Genomic DNA, 17,950 nt, shown 5'->3' with positions numbered 1-17,950 from the left:
GCTTCTGGAACTTAACCTTCCGTGTAGCTGCATTAAAATATACTTAATTTGAATAGACCCAGTTTACCAAGAGACCTGTTTTGCTCTGTATTGGTGCCTTGTAATAATTATTTACTGCTCTAGGGATCTTTGTCATCCACAAATGTACATATCATATCATATCATATCATATCATATCATATGTTTCCAGATCACTAATGAAAACTTTGAACAGCATTGAACCTATTATTGAATCCTGCAGAGTCCTTCTAGAAACAGCTGCGTTTTGAGATCTGTCAGTCAGGTATTTCTTAATATATTTAGTGGGTGCTTTGTTGATATTGCATAATGCTATTTTTCTACTCAGAACATGTAGTATGAAGACAAACAACTCGCAGGAATCTGTTGTCTCACTGGTCAATTTTTTTAAACAAACTTGTACTCTTATGTAAGATTGAAAGCAAGTTAGTTTTTTAAATAAGCGTATTGCAATGAAGACCTGGAATTATAAGAAAAATTCTAAACCTACACTGCAACATTGGAAGCATGGTAAACTAGCATGTGTGTGGGTAGAGTGTATACCTAGCAATATGAACTTTTCTGCTCCCTAGAAGGTGTGTTAGATGCATGTGTTTATGGGCTGACAGAATCCTTAAGTGGTTAGTTAGTAATTCATAAATCCACTGAAGATTAATTGCACATGCAATCAGTACTATCAAAAAAGAGATGTGAATGGTTGTCACACTTGCTAACCCCTTGTTTAACAATATGTTTATGCCTTGATTAGGATACAGCTGATGACTTGCCTGAAGTCAAACTTGTTTCCTACTGTCTACTGTGGAATAGGTGTTTTTGCTGCTATGTGCACTCTTTTAACTACAGTGGAGGAAGGAAAGAGACCAACCTTGTGTGAAGTTATATATTCATATATATTAGGGTTGGAAGAAACCTCAGCAGATCATTGAGTCCAACCCCTGCCCCAGGCAGGAAAAAGCACTGGGGTCAGATAACCCCAGCCAGGTGTTTGTCCAGTTTCCTCTTAAAGGCTCCCAAGGTAGGGGAGAGCACCACCTCCCTTGGAACCCCATTCCAGATTCTGGCAACCCTCACCGTAAAGAAGTATCACCTCCCTGAACCTGTTTGTGATGCACCTGCTAATGCATGATAAAGTGTGGCTAGCTTTACTGATCACTTCATCGCATTGACAACTCATATTCATCTTGGAGTCAATTATGACTCTAAGATCCCTTTCTGCTACAGTGCTACTGAGAGGGTCATCCCCCCCAGCCTGTAAGTATGCTGGTTATTCCTTCTCCCTAGGTGCAGGACTTTGCATTTGTCCTTGTTGAATTGCATCCTATTCTACTCTTCCCACTTCTCCAACCTGTCCAGATCTGCCTGGATTCATTCCCTGCCCACTAGTGTGTTTACCCCATAATTTGGTGTCATCCACGAATTTGGACAGAATGCTCTCCACACCCTCATCCAAGTCACTGATGAAGACATTGAACAGAACTGGTCCAAGGACCGAACCTTGGGGAGCTCCTCTGCCCACATCTTTCCAGGTTAATGATGACCCATCCACCACCATTCTCTGGATGCATCCCATTAGCCAATTTGCCACCCACCTGACCATATAATCATCTACATCACAGCCACTCAGTTTATTTTTGAGGATAGGATGCGATACTATCGAAGGCCTTCCTAAAATACAGGTAGATGACATCTACCTCATTCCCTGCATCTAAGCATTTTGTGACCTGATCATAAAAAGAAACAAGGTTAGTCCAGCAGGATCTACCTGCTGTGAACCCATGCTGGTTGCCTTTCAGCATTATTTTTACTGCTGGACTCCCACAAATGTGATCCTTAATTTTTTCAAAGGTTTTCCCAAGGATAGAAGTGTGGCTAACTGGCCTATAGTTACTGGCCTATCCTTCCTTCCCTTCTTGAGAATCCTCTGGGACCTGACCTGAGCACCATGAGTGCTCAAACAACTGTGCCAGTGGTTCTGCTATGACACTGACTGATTCCTCCAGCACCCTGGGATGAAGATTATCTGGGCATGCTGACTCAAACACATCCAGCCCCTCCAAGTGTCTCTTCATTAAGTCAGCACTAGCAGCTGGTGGGCTGGTTTCCTTCCTATGCTCATCTCTAATTCAACTGGGAGATTTGTCCTGATCTGTGTTCAGGAATACGGAAGCAAATAACTCATTGAGGAGCTCAGCTTTGTCCCTCCAATAGCCTTAGTATGTCTTGTAGGGGTCCTATGTTACCCTGCACCTTCTTTTTGCTCCCTGTATACCTGTAGGACTTTTTGTTATCTTTAACTTTTGTTGCCAGCCTAAGTTCCATTGCAGCTTTGGCCTTTCAAGTTACACCCTGCATCTTACACCCTGCAACTTACACCCTGCAAGTACGAGCCAGGTAGGTATACTGCTCCTTGGTAGCTAACCCTTGCTTCCACAGCCTGTATGCCTCTTTTTTGCCTCTAGGCTTTTCTGGATTTCCCTGTTCAGCCAAGAGGGTTTCTTGGCCCCTTTGCCCCCTTTCACGCTCAATGGGATTGTCTCCTTCTGTGCCCAAGGAATTGCTCTCTTTAGGAACAACCACCCTTCTTGGACTCCCATCTCACCAATGCCCCTAATCATCAGTGCCTCACTGTTGCATGTTCAAGTTGGCCTTTCTGAAGTCTAGCACTTCTGCCCAACTGGTTATCTTTCCCACCCTTCGCTGGATAGTAAATGTAATCAGTTGATGGTCACTATCCCCTAGGTTATCTTGTATCTGCAGATCCCCCACCAAGTCATCCCCTGTAGCCAATACCAAGTCCAGTAAGGCATTTCCCCTAGTTGGACAGTATACCTCTTGCATTAGGTGAAGGTCCTGTATGCAGGTCAAAAACCTATGTGAACGGTTAGACTTGGCTGACTGCTCCTCCCAGCAGATGTCAAGATAGTTTGGGTTACCCATGACAACCAGGTCCCTTAACCATATGGCCTCTGAGAGCTGCCTTGAAAACTCTAGGTCCAATCTCCTGGTGTGGCAGTCTGTAGTAGACCCCCACTACCAAGTCCCCTTTCCCCCCTGGCCCCCTTGTATTCTGACCCACAGTACCACAATTTGCCACTCTTCTGCTCCCATCTTTTGTAATCAAGATGTATATTGCTCCTTAACATAGAGGACACCATCCGCCTTTTTTCCCTACTCTACCCCTTCTGTAAAGCCTGTATCCTTCAATGCCTACTGCCCAATTGTGAGTAGGGTCCCACCAGATTTCCTTTAGCCCAACCAGGTCGAAGTTTTTGTTTGGGAGCAGGAGTGCGAGTTTCTCCTGCTTGTTCCCCATGCGCCATATAGTGCCATGTGGGTTACCAAAGCAGATGAATGTCTTGGTCTCTTTTAAAGCAAGGATGCAGATTACTTCAGAGGAAGATACAAGAGATCTCACTGTGCATTAGTTCAGTGGTTGTCAACTGGGGATACGCGTACCCCTAGGAATACTTAAAAAGGTTGTAAGGGGTACAGTAGAGGGGCTCCCACCACTGTGTGCACCCTGGCAGACACCCGGGGGCAATGTGCCCCCACTATCTGTGTGCAGGGTAGAGGTGGTTGCCACTGCACACTGGGCTTTGCGCACCACTGCAGCTGCCCTGGGAGTGGTGCAACATCACATGCCTGCTGCCACCGGGGCTGCGCCACACCCCGGCCCACCCAGCAGTGGGACGCACATGGCATCACACTGCTCCTGGGGCAGCTGCAGTGGTACGCAAAGCCCAGCATGCGGTGGCAACTGCCTCTGCCCCACACACAGATTGGGGGAACATGTGCCCCCCAGGCTTCCACTGGGCTGTGTACAGTGGCAGGAACACCCCCGCAACCCTGGATGACGCACCTGGGCTCTGATTGTCTCACAACCTGGCCCAGCTAGGGCCCCATTCACCCCAGCTGATGGACCCAGAGCCAACCTTAAGGAAAATGGTTCCCTGGGCAAACTTGTATTTTTCTCCTCCTCCTCTCCCCCATCCCTGTCCAAGTCAGCAGTGCTGCTAAAGGCAAAGACAGGTGGGCAAGGGCATGGGATGCAGTCTGCTGGGGCAGAGTAACATGGTGCACCAGACAGGTGGGTGGGAAGCTACTGCTGCTGCTGTGTGGGATCAAGTTGGGTAGAATGGAGCAGGTGTCACCATGCCCCACCTTAAACTAAGCTGCCTGCACCTACTTTTGTTCACACCCTTAAGGAGGCAGCAATTAGACACTGAAATGACATGTGGGCATAGGTGGTGGAAAGGGGGGGCTACTGGGGCTCAGCCTGGCCACACACTGCTGCAGCAGGGGTGGGGGGCGCGCACACTCAGATACCCTGCGCAGCCAGGATCGCAGCTGGCTCAGCAGGCAGGTAAGTTTCTTTCAATCTTTCTTTGACTGTCTGGGCTTGGGGGGGAGGGGTGCAGATCAAGACCCCCACAGTGCAGAAGGGAGTGGGGCAGGGGTACAGGTGAATCATTCACCCCTGCTGCTGCCCTGCTCCCTCCTGCACTGTGGGTATTGTCCCTTTGTTGGCTACAAATGTCCATCTCGGGATCCTTAAAATTCTAGTTTATTAGGCGGATTGAAACACTGTAATCATAAACCTTGGGGCTGGTCCCCACACACGCACACATGCACACACATACACACACACAGTAGCAGGCTACAGAGTCAGGTATACCTATCCTACAAGCGCTGGAGTCTGTCGTTGAGGCTTCTTTCAGCGTGGTGTTATCTTCCAGAAGGGGGTCGCCGGCTGGTCCTTCTGGCTGGACAGGTCTGGTCGAGTTGGAGATCAAGAGGGCGCCCCTGAGGGTCACTCTTCACTGCCTTTTATCTGCCCTTGGCAGACTTTGGTGACTCCCCAGTTATCAGGTTTGCCCAATCCAGGGGTTGTTGACCCTCGTGGGACTTTCCCCCCCTCGGTGGCTACTGGACGGCATCTGTCAGCCCCAGGGGTCGTCCGCATGTACGTGCAGGTTTGGGAGTCTGTCGATTAATTTTGAATAGGGCTCTGGGAGTGATCTGGAGATATTCAGCCCAAAAGTTGGTCTCTGGCATTGATTAACTCAGGCCAGGGCTTCTAGCCCTTGATCAGTGAGGTTTAGAGATTTCCCAGTTGTTACATTGTCTTCTATTGAGTTCTTCCCTTGGTTGATCTGCGGTGTCCCAGGTGATAATTGCTGTCTGCTTCCATGTTACACATTCAATCACATTACACATTCAATCACTGATTCACTCGCTCTTTCAGAGGCCAGCCTGATACAGGGAAGGGCAGTTTGATTCCTGCCCTTGTTAACATTGTTACAATGTATAATTTACTTATGAAACTAAACACATTCAGTTGAAAGGTGAGGAGTATAAAATATAAGCTACAAATGCCATGGCACACAAATAGATAAAAATACCAAAATACAAGGGGAAATACAAAATGCACACATACAAATTTTAAAACACAATTCCTTATCTTAAAGTGAAAGAGAGAGGAAGGAAGAAAAGGTAGAAAAAGAGAAACACATCCAAAGAGGGGAGAGCAAATGCAGGCAAGAGGAAAAGGGGGCTTTCTGCTACACCTTGACCTGACCCGGCTGGGGCCCCATTCGCCGTGAATGGGGCCCTGGCCACGCTGGGTTGTGGGACAATGGGAGCCCAGCAGCTCATCCAGAGGCACGGCAAGGGGAAGCCAAGGGTTGGGGCACATGGCTCCCCAATCTGTGCACAGGGCGTGTGCATATGGGCTGGGCTGTGCTCCCTGCCTCCATGCCTCACTGCCGCCGCTTTGAAAGCGACACTGCAGTGCCATGTGTGTCCCACCATTTAGTAGGCCAGGCAGCAAAGCACATCAGTCCCAGTGCCATTGCCTCCCGCCGGGAGCAGTGGTCACCCCTGCTGGGAACAGCCTGGTCCCAGCTGCCATTGGCAGCCCACCCTGCCCTGTGCAGATCTAGGGGCACACGCCTCCTGCAACGCATGCAGTGATGGGAGCCACCACACTTCCCCATGCCCCGCCAACAAGCCTCAGCTTCATCCCTCACCTCCCTCTCCCCCTCCCCCGCTGTGCAGGACCTAGTGGGGTGGGTGCAGGAGTCCAGGGGCTCTGTCCCTTCTGGTGGTGCAGCCAAGTCTGGCCCTGCTGCAGCCCTGCAGGGCTGGGGCTGGTGCTGGTGTGGGGCTAGAGGGTGGTGGATTTCTTGATACTGGGGGTGCCAGCACCAGGCAATGTCCCCGGCCGCTAGGGAATGGGTGGGGGCGCTGGCCCCGATCCCTATTCTGGGCCTGGCTCGGCTCCACTCCCTCCCAATCCCTGCCTGGTCCCAGCGCTAGCCCTTCCCTCACAGACTCTCCTGCCTGGAGGAGCCTGCATGCTCAGCTCTCCCCCCCCCCCCCCTTTTTTTTTTCTCCTTTCACCTATGCGATGTGGGACACCTCTCTTCTTATCTAAGCTGGGCCTCTGGCCTTTTGGGTGACCTCAGGAAAGGCACTTCTCAGTGCATTGGTTTCATCAACAACTATAAAATAGCTGTGTTCTACCTCATTTGCTTTGATGTCTTGTAATGATCAGTATTGTGAAAGAGCTTCGATTGTAGTAATAATGATGAGGGGGAGGTGTATTTATATCCCTCTTAGCTCTTTCCTATCAAAGTATGGGTGTTTTAATGTTTAATATAAATAGCTTAACTTCTCAGTTTGAATCAAATCTTGCATCAATGAATTCCTTGTGTTAATTATAACTTATGACTGAGGAAACAATTATTTTAAATAGTTCTAATCTATCTTTAATTTTCTTGGGTTATTCCTTTATTTTATGGGAATGGGTAAATTGGAGTACATGATTGACCCTTTCTATATATCCGTATTCTGTGTATCTCTTGCATATGTTCTCTGTGTTTATCTTTTCTCTGAGTTTAACAGTCTCAGCCTTCTTTTTCTCATTCAGTTTATGTTCACATGGATATCTTTCTGTGCTTCAAATCTTTTAATTGTCTGTCTCTGGCCCTGTTTAGTTAAGTCTTTTTTGAGCAACTACTTGTACCAGTGTCAGTGTGTCTTGGCTAATCATGGTCCTTTTCCCACTCTTACAGTTCTCTGTAAATGCCTCACACCTTTTTTAGTCTCTTGTACATTTTGTACCATCTGGATTAGCAGGTGCTGCAGATGCTGTTCTTCCATTCCAGCCAGATTTCAACTCAGAGTATTATGCTTACTTTGCTTTGCAATATTTACTCAATTATATTGCATATATATAGTATAATTAAGTAAATGTATAGTATTTATCACTCTATCTAAATCTATGGTTAGATTGTTTGTGTGTGTGTGTATAATGTATGTATTTATTTATTCAAGATCAGTATCATTACTGTCGGGTCTCTCTTTATGCGAGGGTTGCATTCCAGAAAACCCTTGCATAAAGCAGATTTGCATAAAGTAAGCCCATTATTACAGGTAACTAATAGGGATACATACCGAGTTTCCTACCGCCCTGCTTCCTTCTCCCACAACCCAGTGCATCAGGGACCGGAGGAGCCACACAGGGATCTCCCTGCCTGCTGCTGCTTGTCCCGCACTGCCCTGGCAACGCGCCTCCTGCACATGGAGCTTGAAACGTCTCTGCATGGCCGCACTGATCACAGCCATGTTGGGTCTCGCTCACCAGCCTGCAGAGGCCCAGGGCAGGGAAGCAGCAGCGAGCAGCCGCCATTCCCTGCCACCCTCCTTCCCTCCCCCAGGCTCTGCAGCCCAGCGAGCACAACCCAGCGTGGCTGGGATCAACAGGGCGGCATGGAGAAGCTGTGAGCTCCACGCTTCAAGCAGCAGCAGGCACAGGGGACATGTTGCCGGGGCAGCACAGGGAGAGCAGTTTCTTTGCGCGGCCCCACTGTTACCTGCTGCCCTGCTTCCCTGTCCTGGAGCCTCTCCAGCCTAGCTGGCCAGCCCCTGATGAGCCACCCGAGGTCCTGTCCTGTTCCCTACTGGGGCTCTGTAGCTGCACCCCAGGCCCCAAGTACCACCCAGCTGAGCAGCAGCCCCAGCCCAGCCATGCCCAGCTCCCTCTCTACAGGGGCCTCAATCCCCTTCTTACCCCCCATTTACCTGCCAGAGCTGCTCTCAAAGCTACTTGGGGCCATGTGAATGTGCTGTACATGCACATGGTCCCCCATCTCACCACCTTCCTTCCACTTCCTCCCAGCCCCCTGCAGGCTGGAACTCTGCCAGCCTCACAGAAATCGAATTTTTCTAGCACAAAGTGAATTTCTGGTGTAAACAATGTCTCGCATATAAGTGAATTCGCACAAAACAAATTTACATAAAGAGAGACACAAATGTACATACAATGCTATAGATATAGTAACGGAAGATGACAAATGATCATAAGTCTGCCATTCAATTTGAAGCAGTAGTCCCCTTGGTTTTCCTTCCCTTCCCAGAACTGTAAATTATTAGAATGGGGCAGGAGCAAATTAAGGTCCCCAGTAATTTTGATGCATTTGTTTTGTATTCCTCTGTCATCTAGCATCATTAAACATTTACGAGCTCCTGTTTTTGGATTTAAAGAAATGGGAGAAGTGGAATAAATGCATGTTTTTAGTCTTCATTCTGCAAAGCTTTTAAAATGGTTTCTTTCATAGTTTAAACTCTTGTTTGATGCCTGTGTAACATTTCGTAGATTAAGGTTCTGTGGAGAAGAATCTGCTTTCTCATGACATTTTGACACAGTTCATGACGTTTGAATTGCTGAGGCTGCCTATGCTGTAACAACCAAAAGCTGCATAACTGGTCATTTGTACTGATGTAGCTTACAACAGTACACATTGTTAATGTAAAGAATACTTACACTAGTGCAGTTCGACACAGAATGGAATTTTGAGGGGTTCGCAGTATGATCACTGTGCTGATGGAGTCACACAAGTGAAAATGTCTTTACTGTAAACATTGCTCTAAAGTAGTGGTTCTCAACCTATTTGCCACAGTGGGCCACACTGGCAGCTCTCAGTGTGTTATGCTGGCCGCACCTACACAACTGATTTCCTGTGTATCCATTTAAAAAATGTTTCAACAGTATGTCACATGGGCTGCAGCAATGTGCTGATTGGGCTACATGTGGCCTGCGGGCCGTGGGGTGAGGACCTCTGCTCTAAAGGCAGTGCTAGCCTGCATGTGTGTTGCACTCTTTCTTTCTCTGCCCTCCCAGATAATCTTTCTCTCTCTTCCCCCATCAAAATCAGCTTAGCTGAGCAGTACCTGTGAACTTGAATACCTTGAGTACCTGTGAATATGAAACTAGAGCTTGCAGTAGCACTCATTCTATAATTCTACAGTATGAAGAATACAGTGCATTAAAGCTTAGAATTTCTATAAGTTGCTTTCATTCCTTTGTGTAACAGGGTCAGTTCGTTCATTGTCACATCTTTGTTACAGGTTCCAATAACAGAGTTATCCAAGAACTTTTGTATGAAGTGTGTTCGACCTTATTGTATGTATGCACTTGTGTTCATGTGTAGAGAGAATTCTAATGTGAATATTGGAGAGAAAAAAAAACACAAATATATCAGAACACTTTATGACTGAAAGATGCATGCAATTAACAGGGTTTAGTCAGTCACAAGTCTTTAGGATTATTTGAAAAAGTAAAGAAAGAAGAAAAGAAAATCAGGAGAGCCCAAATCTGTTCTCAAGTTTCTTATATATGTAATTGGATGGTTTTTAAAGGTTCTCTTCTCAGAATATTTTTGAATCACTTAACAGTGGTAGGGTGGAGTTATTTATTTTAGTTTAAAAAACCCAGAATCACTTGCTAGTTCCAATGTAGCTATTATGTAGCTATTGATTATGGGTTGGTGGGACTATTGATTTAGTGGTGTTTCGACAAAAGGAAGCTAACTTGGTTCTTCCGTGAATACCTATCAAGGACTTTTGATGAAATAAAACAATTTAATTGAGAGCCAGAAATTAGTGGACTTCCATGAGATCATACTAGTTCAATAATGTTTATTTCTAAGAAAAGGTAATGAAAATATACTATAATGCTGTGCATTCTTCTCTCATTTCATTCGATACAGAAAGCTGAAAGCCTAGTAACCATTTTTCTTCTATTACCATACAACTTCCTATTAGCATTATGGGCTGTGTTGCTACGGGTTTACAGTTTGATAACATGAAGGGCTTGTTGGTTCCACTCTAATGGCCATATAGTGAAAAAAACATAGACACTAGGGATTGAGGCAAGCATTCACCCTTGTTCATGGTGTACAAGTATCTATTGGAAGATCTGTCCTTGAACTGCTTAGTACTAAAAGGTTCAAGGACAGAATTTGGGTTTTGCTACTTTGGGACACTGAAGAAAGTGAAAATTAATTAACCAACCAAGTCTATTAAGAAAGAAAAGGAGGTTACTGAGGCCATTTTACTCCTGAATGAGAGTACCCACAAAGAGTGTTGACAAGCTTTAACTTGGGCACATTATTAACCTCATGCTCTCAGATGACTCATTTTAACTTTCCTGAGTGCTCCTATGTAGAAGAGCCCCTAACATATAGACAAGAGAGTTTGGATAGAAGAAAGGAATTAGAATGGGTGACAACAAGAATTAGGACAAAAGTAGCTGTAGTTCTCTGGTTACTGTACAGACGTGAGAGTACTACAGGTAAAGTAGTAAATGAAGGAAAGTAAAGAGCTGGGTTGAAAAAAAGTAAGTTTGGAAAGCTATGTAAAAAGAGAAAACTCTAATAATTGAGAGAATAAAGAAACAGAAAGAGAAGAGCAAGACATGCTGTGGGGGTGGGACCTTGTAAAGGAGCCACAGAAGAAAAAATCAAAGGACTTGGTTCAGAGAAACCAAAAAGAGCACAGGGACACAAACCATATACCCTGTCTTTATGTAGGCTGTTCTGTTGTATGTTTTATGCTTGCTTGCTTCTGTTTTTCTGAAAGGGGTCAGCAAGAAGAGTAGCTGTTTCTTTCCCTAGCTCTCAAAATCATCTTGCATATTATCTCCTTAATCCCCAATTCAGTTTTTCATTCAAGTTTTCAGCCATCGCCATAGGTATTCCCAGAAATGTTGTTCTCATGGGGTAACTTGTTACCCCACCAACATGAACAAAATGGAACCAGTGACAACAGTATAAATGTACCAAAAACTATTTATTAAACATACAGATTGTTTGAAAGAGTATTTATGATGATTTGAATCCAAAATATTATTTAACTAGAATGAACAAAATTTAATCTTTTTTTTAGAGTTTCAAAACGTGAATCAACAATTTGCTAAGTCTGCAGTTCACACTGTTTTCAAACTAACAATTACTTCCAAAAACATTTCTTAACCATTTTAACTGAATATTGCATTCCTCTTAAAGCAGCAGTGATGTACTGTACTGCACACAAGCAAATCGCTTACAATCTTCACGTCATTTCCAGGTTTTGTGGTCATCTATCCTTGGACAAAAAGCACAATGTCCGCTCATGCTTGCAGAAGGATCTACTGGGGTGCGTTGTGGCAATTTGTAATGTAGGGCAGTCATACTAGACTTGATGGACTTAGATTACGTGTATCCATCATTCTTTGTTTTATTTGTCTGTCGATCAACTGTTCTCCAAGCTCCTGCAAAAAAAAAAGCATCGTTTTCTTAAATGTGATCTTTGCTTCCAGTTTGCGCCGTGGCCTAGCCAAATGACGAGGCTGGCAATGGCAGCCACATCCAGCATATTGAAAAATGGTGTCACTGGCCACCTGTTTATTTACCATCTGCAGGCGGTCATGCAGACTAAATGGTCAAAGTTATGCACTCCACTCACTGACAGGTCATGGTGCATGCTTGACAGCAACAGCACAACTTTGGACTTCTTTGGAACATAGGAAACTAAGGTGAATTCCCCATCAAAAGCAAAAATGGATGGAAAAGTTTCCCTTCTTCAATTTGCTTGCATTTCGTTTGGGATATCGGCCTTGTTGGCCTTGTTTTCCCGAATCCTACCCACATAGATCAAGTCCTGCCAGGTCAGTACTTGTGAAGAAATTGATACCCACAATATTCCTTCCCATCTTGTACCAAGGATGAACCAGTCTTTCAACTACCTGGGTAACAAGATTACCTTGGTGTGGATTACCTTCTGGTTGCTTGCCCAGGTAGATGTCTCCAGACAGGAGGAATGATATTGCTGCATCACAGCACCACCAAATTTTCAAGCCATATTTGGCAGGCTTGCTGGGGATATACTGTCTGAAGGGACAGCAACCTCTGAAAGCAGTGAGCTGCTCATCAACCATCAGGTGTATTCCTGGAATATACCATTTCCTGAGCTGTTCCACAAATTGTGTCCAAATATCTCCTGGAAGAGCTGGATGGGTACAAGTCAGCAGGCCTGGATGACCTCCATTCATAGCTGCTGAAAGAATTGGCCAGTGTCATAGCTGAGCCGCTGGCACAGCTGTTTGCACACTCGTGGTGCTCCGGCCAGATCCCTGAGGACTGGAGAAGGGCCAGTGTGGTGCCCATTTTCAAGAAAGGGAGAAGGGATGAGCTGGGTAACTTCAGGCCCGTCAGTCTTACCTCTATTCCTGGGAAAATGCTAGAGAAAATAATCAAAGAATACATTTATGAAGGCCTAGCAGGGAAAACGATGCTGAGGGGAAACCAAAATGGGTTTGTCACAGGTAGATCCTGCCTGACAAATCTTGTAGCCTTCTATGACTAAGTCACACACTGCCTGGATGCGGGAGCTGAGGCTGATGTCATCTTCCTGGACTTTAGAAAGGCCTTCAACACAGTCTTGCACCCTATCCTCATTGGGAAGCTAGCAGACTGTGGAGTGGACGCCTACACGGTCAGGTGGGTGGCCAACTGGCTTAGGGACCGTACCCAGAGAGTGGTGGTGGATGGTTCCTTCTCGGCCTGGAGGGAGGTGGGCAGTGGGGTTCCGCAGGGTTTGGTCCTTGGACTGGTATTATTTAATATCTTCATCAGCGATTTGGACGAGGACATGGAGAGCACTCTCTCCAAGTTATGGGGCAGAGTTAGTACACCGAAGGGCAGGGAGCAGATTCAGGCCAACCTGGACTGGTTGGATCAATGGGCAGAGAGAAATAGGATGCAATTTAATAAAGATAAATATAAGGTACTCCACCTGGGAAGGAGGAATCCCCAGCACACCTATAGGTTGAGGAGTGTCCTTCTCAGCAGCTCGGAGGCAGAGAGGGATCTTGGAGTCATAATTGACTCCAAGATGAACATGAGCTGGCAGTGTAACGAGGCCATCAACAAGGCCAATCGCACCTTGTCATGCATTAGCAGGTGCATGACTAATAGAACAAAGGAGGTGATGCTCCCCCTCTATGCACCACTGGTCAGGCTGCAGTTGGAGTACTGTGTCCAGTTTTGTGCTCCAACCCTTCAAGAGGGGCGCGGAGAATCTGGAGAGGGTCCAGAGGAGGGCCACTCACGTGATTAGTGGCCTTTGGGAAAGACCCTATGTGGGGAGGTTAAGAGAGCTAAATCTCTTCAGCCTTCACAAGAGACGGCTGAGGGGAGATCTTGTGGCTGCCTATAAACTTATTAGGGGAGGTCAACAGGGAATAGGTGACGCACTGTTTACTAGGGTGCCCCAGGGAGTGACTAGGAATAACGGGTGTAAACCAGCTGAGAGTGGATTCAGGTTAGATATCAGGAAGAAATTTTTCACAGTAAGGGTGGCCAGGATCTGGAATGGGCTTCCAAGAGAGGTGGTGCTTTCACCTAGCTTGGATGTCTTCAAGAAGAGGCTAGATAGTCACCTGGCTGGGGTCATCTGACCTCGGTCCTCTTTCCTGCCAGGGGCAGGGGGTCGAACATGATTATCCATTGTGGTCCCTTCCGACTCTACAGTCTATGAATCGCTGAAGGCAGCAAGCTTGTCCACAGCTCACCTTTCCTCACATCTCAGTTTGTTGTCAAATCTCAGGTAGTTGGTGATTTGACAGAATCGTTTTAAACTCATGATGGCACGAAAGCAAGAACACCTGGTGTGTTGCTCCCACAACTCCTCCGGTGCCTTGTGACCGCCGTGGTATAGACCACTCAGCAGTAGGAGGCTTTCAGCTCTGTTTCGTCCAGCTTTTCCACTCCTTTCTATTTTCAGGAGGGCTCTCGTTCCACTCCCTGAATCTTCTTTCTGCCCCTCTGTTTGGTTCTCTTATGATAACAGTCAGTACACCTTGTGAGAGAAACAGGTGGAATGTTTCCACCACTGTGTCTTTATTACTTTCTCTTGTTGGCCCAGCAGTTTCATGGACTATGTCCTTGACTGTTCTCCAGTGATGTACTAGCTATGGATTTCCGCCCCCCCGCCATTCCTTCTTCTAAAGGTGTCATCATCTGCAGTGTTTTCTGGGGGTGGTGGCAGTGGTTCTGCTCCATGTCCTGCTCTCCTTGATCTTCCACAGTGGCCCCAGGCTGGTCCTCTTCCCTTTCCCGCTGGAAGTGTTGGCATCACTTCTGCCTGTGGCACCAACTCCTCCTCATGTGCGCTGGATGCAGCTTCCATAGATGCATGGTCTTCTTGCTCTGAACAATCTCCCATGTCTGGGACAAAGTCCACATCCCCACTGCCTTTGGGATAAGATTTCATCAATGGATGTCACTGTCATCCCCGGTTACCTGTGCAAGACAGGCTTCAGCACTGAATATGCACTGCCTTCTCATCCTGGACTGCAGGAAAAAAAAGAAAAACTTGATTACTGCTGAATGCATATAAATAACAATCAAAGAAAAGCCTGTCCATCTATGTGGTCACAGAAGCAATTCTACCCTGCCCTATGGCAGTGCAGGTAGCACCCTCTCCTCCTGGGCACAGAAGCCAGAGACCAGCATTCACCCTTTGCTGGCAAGCCAAATGTGTGTGGATGCTGTTTGGAAACCACACATGCAGGGGCTTATTGAGAGCAGGTAAAAGGGGTATGGGAGGTGTCAAGCCCTTGCCACTGAAGGGGACTCCATGGTGTACGCTGTATTGCAGTATGATGTTGTTGTATTTCTTCCCTGCTGTCCCTTTGTTCTTTGCCCTCACTTCCAACAAAGGGAGGGCAGACTAGCTTGTATGTTATGAAAGGGGCAGGTGAGGCAGAGTTTTGCCATGAGAAAAGAGAGCAGAGGTGGATTTGGGTGTGACAAACGTTTTTTGTTTGGGTTTTTTTGGCAAAGGGCAGGGTGTTTTGATGACCTTGTGGCCTGCAAACAAAGTAGTTAGCAAAAGGGATTACCATACCTTCTGCAAAAGCAGAGTGGAGAATGACCATCCATTGGTTACCATGGATACCTGAAGTGGACATGAATGAGGTGTGAATGAATGCTGACCTTTCAGAGGCATCCACCCAAAGTGGCCACCCAGGTCTAGGTCTGTCATTTATACAGAAATTGCATTGGGGTAACAATTTACCCCCATGCGTTAACATGGACTTGGGGTAAGTTGTTACCCCGTATGGAAAAACACATTCATGCCTGGGGTAACATGTTACCCATGGCAGTTTTTCATCCACAGAGAGCAAACCATTCATGTAAACTGGCTGTTCTTTGGGGATATTGTGCACTGTGGTGCCAGTGACAATGTCATAAGAAGTATTTCTTAAGAATTAATTAACTTTAAGATACTGCACAAAATGTGTGTCTGGGGTAGGAAATTAGCCCATGGGAACATATGAAGATTAAATAGCTAGAACAGTTTTTTCTCACCCTTTTCAGACTCAAGATACTCCCTGTTAGACTCGAGGCACCCCTTGGAAAATGCCACTTTTTAACTTTCACTTGTCCCTTGACTTTGAAAAGTAATAGTTTTTTTTTTCTATTTGTCTCGGACCACCACAGGTCCGGATGCTTTTGACCCAATGGGTTTGAATTGAAATCTTGGTTTATCTCATGTGTCATATGTAGGTGTCTGCACACCTAGCAGTGCTAATATTATGTGGCACCCTGCATACCCTAAAAGAATCTCACAGCACCCTAGGATTCTGCACTACCATGGGTAAGAATCACTTAGCTAAAACATCCAGCAGTCATTTGAGGGAGGTTTCAGGACTAAATGTGGCTCTTTGCTTTACATTATTTGTTGTTGATGTGAATTATAATTAATAATTGTTATAGGGACAGCCCATCCCATTCCCTTCAATGGTAAATCCTGCATTGATGGTGATAAACTGAACATGGAATCATGATATTTCCTTTGACTTCTTCCATTAGGGGAATGTAGTTCAATCACTTCTTCTCTAATCCCCTGTAGAAACTTGCAAGGATTTTGTCCCTACAGATCACAGGGCATCACTGGAGATTTTATCCTGTAAACAGACTTCTCCCACTTCCCAGAGCAGCTTGGTTCTTGGAAGAGTCTGGACATCATGACCTCCCATTCTACCATGGCCATGCAAATATTCCCTTGTAGAGTGAAAGGAATATGCTTTGTATCCAAAAAAAATGCCCCCCTCTCTTCTTTGTAGTCCAAGTTAGAGTTTCTGAGAACAGAGGGATGTTTTGGAGTGGGGGGGAAAGTCTCACTTTATAGTGTCAGGCTGTGATTTCTAGTTTTCTGGGTTTTTTTGTTGTTTGATAGAAATCAAGGGATCTGATTCCTCGAAGAAACTTACACCATTTCTGTATCATGTTAGTCTAGAAAATTTCATCATAATCAATGGATCTAGGCTAGTAGTAGAACTGGTATAAAGCAGTAGTAAACCAAGAAAGAAAAGAAAAGCCTCTTTCTCAAGGTTTTTTTAATCCAGTTAAATAAATACAGATAGTATCATGGGTAGGCTTTCAGTTATACAACATAGACATTGTGGCAAGGAGTAGCTACCAAAATACAAGCCCTTCTGAAACTATGGGTAAGTAGGTAGCCCATACTAAATCCAGTGCTGTTGCTTCTTTACTATTGTCATCTGTTTTAGCTAGATTAAAGCTAGTGCAGATATTCCTAATCATGCTACTCTTGTGCTTTTGATTCCTGTGCCGATGTACCTTTAAGGCCGGTTACATGATTTGGTTAGTGGTAACTACATTATTGTAGGTTAAAAAGACTTATCCTTGCATCCAGTGTCTATAAACCACTGCAAAATCATAACATGGAATGGGTGCTGTATAACAGAAATAAGTTCAAAGAACATTAATTGGTTATACTTCATAAAATTTAGAATCTCTAATAGATTAGAATTGGAATTGCTCTAATGCTGTCAAGGCTTCACAGTTCCATGGTTGATACAGCTGATGTTGAAACAGTTTTATTAAAGTCATTACAGGGTCAATAGAAAGACTTCTTGCATATCTGATGTATTTCAAGTGATTTATGAGAGTCTAGAGGTATTCATTTTTATGACATTATCCCTTATGTTTCCGTTGACAGCCAGAACAATGTCACTAGTAATGTCCAAAATAAATTACATCATCATAAAACAAGACTTTAAATGCAACAAAATTATGTTTAAGATAACCTTTAAAGTTTGACAGATGAGAAAAGTAAAAAGTCATAGTTCAGAGCGCCTTTGCCTTTCTGAATCACCACGTTGTGCCTAGATGACATCCCTCAGGTTTGCTAATACAGAAATAGAATGCTGGGTAATTTTGGCACAATATATGTACTATAATATTGTGGGAGAGAATTGGAGTAACAGCACTTATCCTGAATTTTTTTGCCTTATAAAGCTATTCTATTGCAAAATGCTGCAGGCTTAAGAGGAAAGCTGCCTCAGAATATTGTAGTTTTGTGAGATTACATCTATGCTGTTGTCTGTAGGTGTCAGTAGATTCTTCTTAGCAAATTGTTTTCTGTTTTTGTGAGAGTAAGTGCTCATTACCATCCAAAGAGATGACATGGTTAGGCACAAAGAGAATAGAGGTTTGTATGTTCTGCATCAGGGATGGGAAAAATATGGCCTGCAGGCTGGATCTGGCCCACCAGGTAATTCCATTTGGCCTGCAGGGCC

At 45.3% G+C, this 17,950-nt stretch overlaps 1 protein-coding gene across 8 annotated transcripts in view; it reads left to right on the top strand.

Moving 5' to 3' along the window:
- Positions 1 to 17,950, top strand: part of GK (glycerol kinase) — a 358,525-nt gene that overhangs the window by 14,366 nt on the left and 326,209 nt on the right. For 4 of the 8 annotated variants that reach the window (XM_019486292.2, XM_059720825.1, XM_059720827.1 and 1 more), the window contains exon 2: positions 191 to 283. The exons of the other annotated variants lie outside the window; for them this stretch is intronic. The gene's annotated coding sequence lies outside the window, so the exon portion shown is untranslated. The remainder of the gene's footprint in view (positions 1 to 190; positions 284 to 17,950) is intronic. 8 annotated transcript variants of the gene reach the window in all.

The sequence above is a fragment of the Alligator mississippiensis genome, chromosome 1 (genome assembly GCF_030867095.1).
Source record: "Alligator mississippiensis isolate rAllMis1 chromosome 1, rAllMis1, whole genome shotgun sequence".
Taxonomy (NCBI): Eukaryota; Metazoa; Chordata; order Crocodylia; family Alligatoridae; genus Alligator; species Alligator mississippiensis.
This window is presented reverse-complemented; position numbering and strand designations above follow the sequence as displayed.